The 9,735-nt window shown below is 40.9% G+C and overlaps 1 long non-coding RNA gene across 1 annotated transcript in view; it reads left to right on the top strand.

The window, feature by feature from the left end:
- The window catches only part of LOC113467030, a 44,788-nt gene extending 38,420 nt beyond the window's left edge, over nt 1-6,368 (top strand). The window contains exon 3 of the long non-coding RNA XR_003391254.1: nt 6,325-6,368. This is a non-coding gene — a long non-coding RNA (uncharacterized LOC113467030). The remainder of the gene's footprint in view (nt 1-6,324) is intronic.
- Nucleotides 6,369-9,735: the final 3,367 nt, after the last annotated feature.

A 9,735-nucleotide genomic window follows, 5' to 3' on the forward strand; every position in this document is an offset into this window, starting at 1 on the left:
TTTTGGGGGTCTGGGAAAGGGAGGGTAAGACTGAGGAGATACGATGGGGCCTTTGAAATGCTGAAATTATTTCTATTAAAGTTAGGCCTTATGGCTTTTAGAGAAACAATTAGTGGGTAGCATTAGATAACTAGAATGGGGGAAGAAGAAAATATTAAATTAGGAGAAACCTAATATTACACCAGAACTCTTTGACCATCCCTTGCAGTGCCGTGGAAGGGGAAAGTAAAAGGAGGTGAATGGGGAAAGAGAAGTGAAATAGATAAAGGGAAAGAGGAGTGATAGAAATTTATGGGAAAGGAAGTAATGAGAGGTGAGGGGAAAGGAGTTGAGGACATTTAGTGGTCCCAGCCTGGCACACTAATGGGCTAATTGCCAGGGGTTCCCAAACTTTTCGACCACCTTCCCCCCCCCCCCCCTTCTATTGAAATAAAATTTGGGGCTTCTTCCCCTAAGAAAAAAAAAAAAAAAAATAGAAAGTAAAAAAACTCGGTACGGATTTGAAAGATATCAAGTGCATATTTGTGTACCTATTTTTTTATACCCAAATAGAGTGCCCCCTTTGACTTGTCTTCACGCCCCCCAGTTTGGAGACCCCTGGGTTAATGGGTTTCCATTTGCTGACATCCTACCAGCAAGTTGTATTGTCCAGCATTTTCATCACCAACAAACAAACAAACCAAACACCTTTCATTTGAAAACAGCAGGGGATTGTTAAAACAAATGAAAAGCCTGAAAAGGCCTTTGAAAACAAAGGAACTCCACTTTTATTCCCCCTTACCATCTTTGATTCGAAATTTTTGGGAGAAAGGGCCGGTTCCCCCTTTTTTTTTCTCTTTTTCACTCTCTCTTTCCCATTCTTTCAACTTCTTTCTCTTTATGTGTTCCTTCTTCTTTTTCTCTTTCTTCTATTTTTTGTTTTGTGTGGAGAGAGGAAATTCTTTGTTTTTCTCTCCCTATCTCTTCTTCTCCCTACGTCTCTCTCTCTCTCCTCCTTTCTTTCCCTTCTACTCTTCTTTCTTTCTTTTCTTGTCTCCCTCTCTTTATTTTTTCTTCTCCTTCTCTCCCCTTCCCTCTATCTCTACCTCTCTCCTTTTCTCTCCCTGACTGCTTCTCTATTTTCCCTCTCCTCTTTCTATCTCTCTCACTTTCTCCCTGCCTCTCTCTCTTTCTCTCCCTCCTCTCTCTCTTTACCCTCTCTCTCCCTTTCCCCCCTCTCTTTCTTCTCCCTCCTCACCCCCTTTTCTATCTACTTTTCTGGAATGTTCAGCCTTTGTCTTATTGTCTCGTAAGTCCCACTGGGGTAGTTGGAATGGAAGAAGGGAGGGGATGAGATTGTGAGGAGAGGAGGGGAGGGGAATGAGGGGATGGAAGAAGGTGGGGAGAGGGTACTTTTTTTTTCTCTTTCCACTATTTTTTGGAACGACATTTGTGACAAGCATTTATGCTTAACACAATTAAAATTCCTTTTAGTAGGTACTCCTCCTTTCTCCCCCTTCTACTCTCTTCTTTCTTTTCTTGTCTCCCTCTCTTTATTTTTTCTTCTCCTTCTCTCCCCTTCCCTCTATCTCTACCTCTCTCCTTTTCTCTCCCTGACTGCCTCTCTATTTTATTTTCCCTCTCCTCTTTCTATCCCTCTCACTTTCTCCCTGCCTCTCTCTCTTTCTCTCCCTCCTCTCTCTCTCTTTCCCCTCTCTCTCCCTTTTTCCCCTCTCTCCCTTCTCCCTCCTCACCCCTTTTTCTATCTACTTTTCTGGAATTTTCAGCCTTTGTCTTATTGTCTCGCAAGTCCCATTGGGGTAGTTGGAATGGAAGAAGGGAGGGGATGAGATTGTGAGGAGAGGAGGGGAGGGGAATGAGGGGATGGAAGAAGGTGGGGAGAGTAGTACATATTTAATTCCTTAAATTCTCCAAGAGTTTTGGGGGAGTACTACTCCCAAAACCTACTCCCGGAGTAGGTACTTATAAGTCCTCTCCATTTGACTAGGGGAAGTAAAACAGGGAGGTAGAACAGCACATCGCTCGCGAGATGATTAATGACATCGGATGACTTCTCCCGTTTCATTTCGAGTAATTATCTGTCTTTTTCATTTTCATTAAATTTAAAATGAGAAAAAGCGAAAGAAAGAAAAATAAAACTTTATCCTAGGTGGGTACTTGCCCCCCTCCCACCGCTCCCATCCGTCCCCATCTTGGAGCAACTTTCCGCTCCAATAAAGTTCTACGCCTTCGGAAAGGAGGGAGGGAAAGAGAGAGAGAGAGAGTTTTAATAAAAAAGAAATAAAACGACATGGAGAAATTGGTATAAAAAGTTAATTTGAAATGAAGAAAGAAGAAGAAATCGAATGCTCAGTTTTAACTCGACAGAGTCTTCTTTGGTTTCTGTAGAATTGTAGATCTTTCTCTTTGTTTTGCAATAACTCTCGTAGGGTTTGTCTAAACCTTATTTTGGCAATGTATCCATTTGGATACATTCAAATTGCGACACTTTTCACACTTTAATGGCGTCTGTAGACGAACCGCGTCAATATTTTCAGAAATAACAAGAAGGAGCCTTTAGCAAACTTTCTGACGAACAACTCTGCATAAAATTGAACCTCGTGATGGGCACACAAATTACTCCAGACTCACATGAAGAATTACGTCAAAAAAGGATAGAAAAATCTCTGCCAAGATTAGGGCTAATGTGGATGGAACTCTTCAAATATGATATTAGTTCAAAGGACCCTTTTTCCCGTAAATCGCCCCCTCTACGACTCACTTTCAAATAGGTATTATGATTGCAAAAAAGAAGGAAACCCCCTCTCTTGCTCTCAAGGGTCCTGGTGAATTCACGCTCTGAATAGCAACTTCCAATAGCCTTTTATAAGGAGTAAGTACTCCTTTAATTGCATTTTTACCCCTTTTTCGTCCTTTTTCTTCCTTTCAAAACCTCCCTCCTCTGCTCTGCAGTCTGTATACAAATTGTACCCAGGTGGGTACCTTTTTCCCGTAAATCGCCCCCTCTATGATTGCAAAAAAAAAGAAGGAAACCCCCTCTCTTGCTCTCAAGGGTCCTGGGTAAATTCACGCTCTGAATAGCAGCTTCCAATCGCCTTTTATAAGGAGTAAGTACTCCTTTAATTGCACTTTTACCCCTTTTTCGTCCTTTTTCTTCCTTTCAAAACCTCCCTCCTCTGCTCTGCAGTCTGTATACAAATTGTACCCAGGTGGGTACCGCCTCTTCCTCCCCCTACCTCTTCATCCTTTTTTTTTCTTCTTCTCCTCTGTATCCCCCTTCTCACTCCCTTCCTCCACTATACCTTTTCTTTTTCATCTTCCTTTCTCTCCCCCTGCTTTATCTTCATTGTATGATACATCGTATCAGGTTTCTTTTGTTAATCAGGTTCATTGTTACTTAGTCTCTTCATACCCTTCTTCTCCTTTTTCTTCGCCTCCTCCTTCTCCTCCTCCTCCTTCACACCCTGCCTTTTGATTTTAAGAAACGAGGAAAACAGTAGAGTCTTCCTCCTGCACCTCTTTGTCCTTCTTCTTCTTCTTCTTCTTCTTCTTCTTTTTCCTCGTCTTCTCCTGATGCTTCTTCCTCCCTCTCTTTCTCCTTCTTCACACCCTGCCTTTTTATTATCAGTCCGTCACTTCGGAAACGAGGAAAACAGTCCTCCTGCACCACCTTCTTCTTACTATTCGCCTCTATCTTTTTCTCCTTCGTTCTCATTTTTCTTTAACCACGATCAAATAAACTACGGGCTAATGAGGAGGAGGGAAGAGAGAGAGAGTTTTAATAAAAAAGAAATAAAACGACATGGAGAAATTGGTATAAAAAGTTAATTTGAAATGAAGAAAGAAGAAGAAAGGAGGAGGTGGAGGAGGAGAAGGAGAGGAAGACGAAAGAAGAAGGAGGAGAAGAGGAAGAATGAGGAGAAGGATTAGAAGAAGGAGAGAAACAGATCTCAGAGAAAGGTGCCTGTTTTTTCCTCCTTTTTTCGTCATAAAATTTTAGTTGCTCAAATTGAAACATGAATATGTCTGTTCTATGTGCCCCTGGCTAAAGGTTGCTAAGGCCTCCCTCTTCTCTCTTTCTCTCCTAAGCCTCTGTCCCCCTTTTCTCTCTCTCTCTAGCTCTCTTTCCTCATTCACACACACTCTCTCTCTCCCTCCCTCCCTTTCTGCAGAGGTTCCCAATCTGTGGTACGTGAACAGATTTGATACGAAAAACAAATCTGGTAACCCTGGTTGGGAGAGAAAAAAATCTACAATCAATGTACCAAAAACTTGTGACATCGTACTACAATTAACAAAAAATTTCGCGTGCGGTACTATAATATCTTAAATAAACCCCAAACCACTCAAAATTGATATTTGGTGGTACGCAGTACTCAAAAGTTTGGGGACCCCTGGTGTAGGGGGAGGGGGGGGGCTAACCTTTGACACACACACACTCACTCACTCGCTCTCTCACTGACACACACACACACACACACACACACACTCTCTCACTTATTCCCTCCTTTCTTTGTTGATCCCTTATTACGGCTTTTCTTTTGCCAAAGAGAAAATTATTGCTACATTACCGAAGTACACTGCTATTGCATTAGGTTTTCCGTAGTAAGTAAACATAACGAAAAGTAGAAGGATAAGAAGAAAAAGAAGGAGAAGAAGAAGAAGAAGAAGAAGAAGGAGGAGGAGGAGGAGGAGGAGAAGAAGAAAAACAAAAGTTTGATAAAGAGAGAGTGAAGCGAGGCATTGAGAGAGAAAGAGAGAGAGAGAGAGAAAGAAAGAGAGAGAGAGAGAGAGAGAGAGAGAGAGAGAGAGAGAGAGAGAGAGAAAGAGAAAATCACAAATAAATGTAAAAACTTTGTTACCCATGTTCATGTTCATGATAATAATAATAATATTTTCTTTCTCTTCTTCCACTTTCTCCTCCTCACTCTTTCAATTTTTCTCTTGCCATGGAGGTTCTTCACCCTGCTCCTCTTTCTCCTCTCCTCCTCTTTCTCCTCTCCTCCTCCTCCTCCTCTTCCTCCTTTTTCTCTTCCCCCTTCTTCGCCTTCTTTTGCTCTCGTTCCTCTTTCTCTTGTTATTATTTTTTCTCTTCCATATTTTTATTTACTGTTAAAATAATTCGAATCACGTCTGAAGCGTGTACGTACCTACTTTCCTTTCCTTTTCCCCCTCTCCTTCCTAACCTTCGTCCCTCCTTCCTCCATCCCTGCGCTCTTCTTCTCTCTCCCTCGTAATATATTCTGCTCCTTTTTTGCCCCGTTAAAAATGAAGGATGAAAAGATCGTGTTCTTTTGGTAAGGGTTTAAGAAGCGTGTTCATTGGTAAGGGTTATAAGAGGCAATAAGGGCCAGCGAAAAAATGCTTATAGGGGTCAATAAACCTTAAAAAGAGCCCCCGCGACCCTTTTCGAAGTCCCGATGTTTGTTACGCGTTAACGGTAACCAGGATTTCGGTCAAAATTGCCGAAAAAACCCAAAAGAAATTTCGCTGGTTTGTTCAACTCTCAATGGAATCAAGTTTGTCTAGCCATTCGGCCTGGTGGGACCCCTTAGAGGCTTCTTTTTCTGGGTGAGTTAAAAATAAAATGGAATAGAATATACCTACCCTGTTTATACTGCCAGAATGAGAGAAAGTGCCGAAAAAACTCAAAAGAAATTTCGCTGGTTTGTTCAACTCTCAATGGAATCATGTTTGTCTAGCCATTCGGCCTGGCGGGACCCCTTAGAGGCTTCTTTTTCTGGGTGAGTTAAAAATAAAATGGAATAGAATATACCTACCCTGTTTATACTGCCAGAATGAGACTGAAAAGTCCCTTCATTCCCGCACTCTAAAGGAAATAAGACTTTTAAGAGCTATGTATGTATGAAAATTTCTTCCAACTCTCTGGTTTCCTTCAGAGCGAAAATTTCCCCGTAATGCAATCAATATTGATGATGATTATTGCCAAAGTTGGATGCTTTTCGATGCGAAAAACTTTACCGGTGAAGTTTCAAAGTTTCTCCTTTCCATAATAAACTTCCAAGAAAATGCTCCTTCATTCGAGTTTTGGAAATGCCAGACCACTCGAGAGATTGGGTCCCTCCTTCTCCTCCTCTTCCTTGGCCTCTCGTCCTGCATTCCCCTAACTCCCCTTTTGAAGAGGTTTGATAGAGGGAACTGTAATAGCGGAGGTTTTATGGTCCTGAAATCGAAGAACGAAGGAAGACAGGATAGGAGAAAGCCAGCCGTTCCGAGAACGAACTTTATCACTCCGTCCCGGGTGGAACAGACCTAGCGCTTACCAATAGAACTTATTTTATGTTTTCTTTGTTCTGCTTTCAGATTTTGGAGTTCTCAAATTGTGACTCTTTGGTAAGTGCTTTCTGCTTTCTTATTATCAAATATTTTCTGTCAAACCTCTTAAAAAAAAAAAATATTTTCTGAAAAAAAAAAAAAAAAAAAAAAAAAAAAAAAAGAAGCAAAAAAAGAAATATCCAGAAAAGGGAATCCAGATTCCAGAAAACATGAACCATGAACGCACGAAGTTAGAAACAATAAACACAAAACAGACCCTAGGGCGAGAAACGGAGAAAGAATGGAGAAGAATACTCGTAAAGGAAAGGGACACCGAGAAAGGAATAAAAGAAGAGAATTTTTTTTTTCTCATTCTTCCCTTTTGTCAAACAAGCTGGGCCCGTCCCTCCGGGAATTTTTTAGCCCGTAGTTTATTCGATCGTGATTAAAGAAAATCAGTACCTACCTAATTTGTTTAATATTCAGTTTATTTCAGTTGTTCCTGGTTAAAAGACCTTTAATTTGATATATAGGTTGTCTAGGTTTGGATAAGTCCTTCTATGGGGACAGACAGAGTGACAGACAGACTGACAGACGACACCGAAGCGAATACAATAGTCCGTCCCTTATACCTTTTTATTACTATTGTAATAATAAAGGAAGGACGGGACTAAAAATAAATAAATATCAACAGAGAGAGAGAGAAAGCGATAGGGATGGGATGGAATAGAATAGAATATACCTCATCTATACAGCCAGGATGAGATGTGAATACCTAGATTATTCAAATATTTTTTGCTGAGGGAGGGTATATTTATTTCCTAGCTTTTGGTATTTCGTTTACGGCAGGGATACCCGGATACCCAACCTTTGGGGGTCGACAACCAAAGTTAACTCCTCAAAGTAGTAAGTTCTGAGTTATAGCTGGTCGATTTTTCTTTCAGTTTTGCCAGTCTGTATACAAGTCTCTATCCTGAAACATGTTGTCTAATTTCTTTGAAACTTTTTAAATTATGAAAAAAAGGAATTTTAAATGTCTTAATCATAAATGCTTGTCACAAATGTCTTTCCCCGTACAATAAACTACGCTAAATTTCATGACTATAGTCTTTTTATCTATTGTTCAACACAATCGGAATTTTCTCCAACAAAATCCAGGCCTTAGGTATCTATTGAAAGAGTTTATCTGTAGTTTATTATTCATTCCTATCCTCCCATCCGGGCAAATTAAGTTTTTTTTTTTATTAACCACACTGTATGTTCACATATCTCTATGCTCTGACTGTTGGATATATCCATGTACTTAACAAAAGCTCTGGGTATGCATTACCATTGTTTTGTGTGATGGCTTTGAAGCTTTTCTCCCTTTTGTTTCTCTTTGTTCTCTCCCTCTTCCTATCTGGTCTTTCTCTCTCTCTCTCACTCCTCTCCCTTTTTCCCATTCTCTCTCCCCCGTCTCCGTTCTCCCTTTCTCTTCTCCTCCCCCCCTCCCCTTTCCCATAACATTGTTTCCCAGACCGCGCGTCGCTATAAATATTCATAAGTTGATGGAAAAGTTACTGTTGAGAGTTACACTTGGTGTTATTATTTCTAAATTCTAATGAGAAGGGATGTTATAAAGAGGAGCAATAGGAGAAGGAAGAAGAAGGAGAAGAAGAGGAGTAGGAAGAAGGAGAGGAAGAGGAGAAGGAAGAAGGAGAGGAAGAGGAGAAGGAAGAAGGAGAGGAAGAGAAGAAGGAAGAAGGAGAGGAAGAGGAGAAGGAAGAAGGAGAGGAGGAGAAGGAAGAAGGAGAAGAAGAGGAGAAGGAAGAAGGAGAAGAAGAGGAGAAGGAAGAAGGAGAGGAAGAGGAGAAGGAGAAGAAAGAAGGAGAGGAAGAGGAGAAGGAAGAAGGAGAGGAAGAGGAGAAGGAAGAAGGAGAGGAGGAGAAGGAAGAAGGAGAAGAAGAGGAGAAGGAAGAAGGAGAAGATGAAATGTTTCTATCGTTTGTACAAGGCCTCCTCCTTCTCCCTTTCCTCCTCTCCCTCCTCTTCCTCCTCTCTCTTGTTATCTTATATTATAAGAACGAGATCCATTCACTCATTCACATTTCACATTTCATAGTTCACACACTGATCGCTCTATCTCAAGAAATTCTAATGAAATGTTTCTATCGTTTGTACAAGGCCTCCTCCTTCTCCCTTTCCTCCTCTCCCTCCTCTTCCTCCTTTCTCTTGTTATTATTGAATAAAGGAAGCAAGCTCTCAGTTTTAACACTTTTAATTCGAGGAATTCTCCAAAAGTTACTGTTGAGAGTTACACTCGTGTTAGTATTTCTAATGAAATGTTTCTATCATTTGTAGGTCTCCTCCTCCTCCTCCTCCTCCTCCTCCTCTCCCTGTTTTTTCTTCTTCTTCTCTTTCCTCCTCTTTCTCTCTTCTCCCCTTCCATCCTCCCCCTAATTTCTCCTTTTCTTCTTCATCCTTATTGAATAAACGGATTCTCCAAAAGTTGATGCCGAGAGTTACAGTTGTGTTATTATTTCTAATGAAATGTTTCGATCATTTCTACAAGGCCTCCTCCTCCTCCTCTGCCTCCTCCTTTCTCTCTCTCTCCTCTCTTTCTCCTCTTCCTCCTCTCTTGTTATTATTGAATAAACGAAGCAAGCTCTCAGCTTTAACACTTTTAATGTTGAAAGAATTTTTAAAAGTTGATGCTGAAAGAATTACACTTGTGTTGTTATTTCTAATGAAATGTTTCTATCATTTCTACAAGGCCTCCTCCCCTTTCTTCTCTTCCTCCTCCTCTTCGTCTTGTTATTATTGAATAAACGAAGCGAGTTCTCAGGTTTCACTCCACGATTTCTCCAAAACTTGATGCTGAAAGAGTTACACTTGTGTTGTTATTTCTCAATGAAATGTTTCTATCATTTGTACAGGGCCTCCTTCTTCTCCATTTTACTCCTCTCCCTCCTTTCTCCTTTCTCTTCCTATGCTCCTCCCCCCCCCTTTATTGGAACGAACAAATCGAATGCTCAGTTTTAACAGAGTCTTCTTTGGTTTCTGTAGATCTTTCTCTTTGTTTTGCAATAACTCTCGAAGGGTTTGTCTAAAGTCTAAACCTTTTGGCAATGTATCCATTTGGATACATTCAAATTGCGACACTTTTCACACTTTAATGGCGTCTGTAGACGAACCGCGTCAATATTTTCAGAAATAACAAAAAGGAGCCTTTAGTAAACTTTCTGACGAACAACTCTGCATAAAATTGACCCTCGTGATGGTCACACAAATTACTCCAGACTCACATGAAGAATTACGTCAAAAAAGGATAGAAAAATCTCTGCCAAGATTAGGGCTAATGTGGATGGAACCAAGGGAGTGAATTTTGTTGGAAATGTTTGCTGTACAGGGCCGGATTAGCCCCCCGCGGGGCCCGGGGCAGTTTCAAAGGCGCGGGGCCCCCAGTTTGGGCTGATCGAA

This window comes from Diaphorina citri, unplaced genomic scaffold (genome assembly GCF_000475195.1).
Source record: "Diaphorina citri unplaced genomic scaffold, Diaci psyllid genome assembly version 1.1 scaffold383, whole genome shotgun sequence".
NCBI lineage: Eukaryota > Metazoa > Arthropoda > Insecta > Hemiptera > Psyllidae > Diaphorina > Diaphorina citri.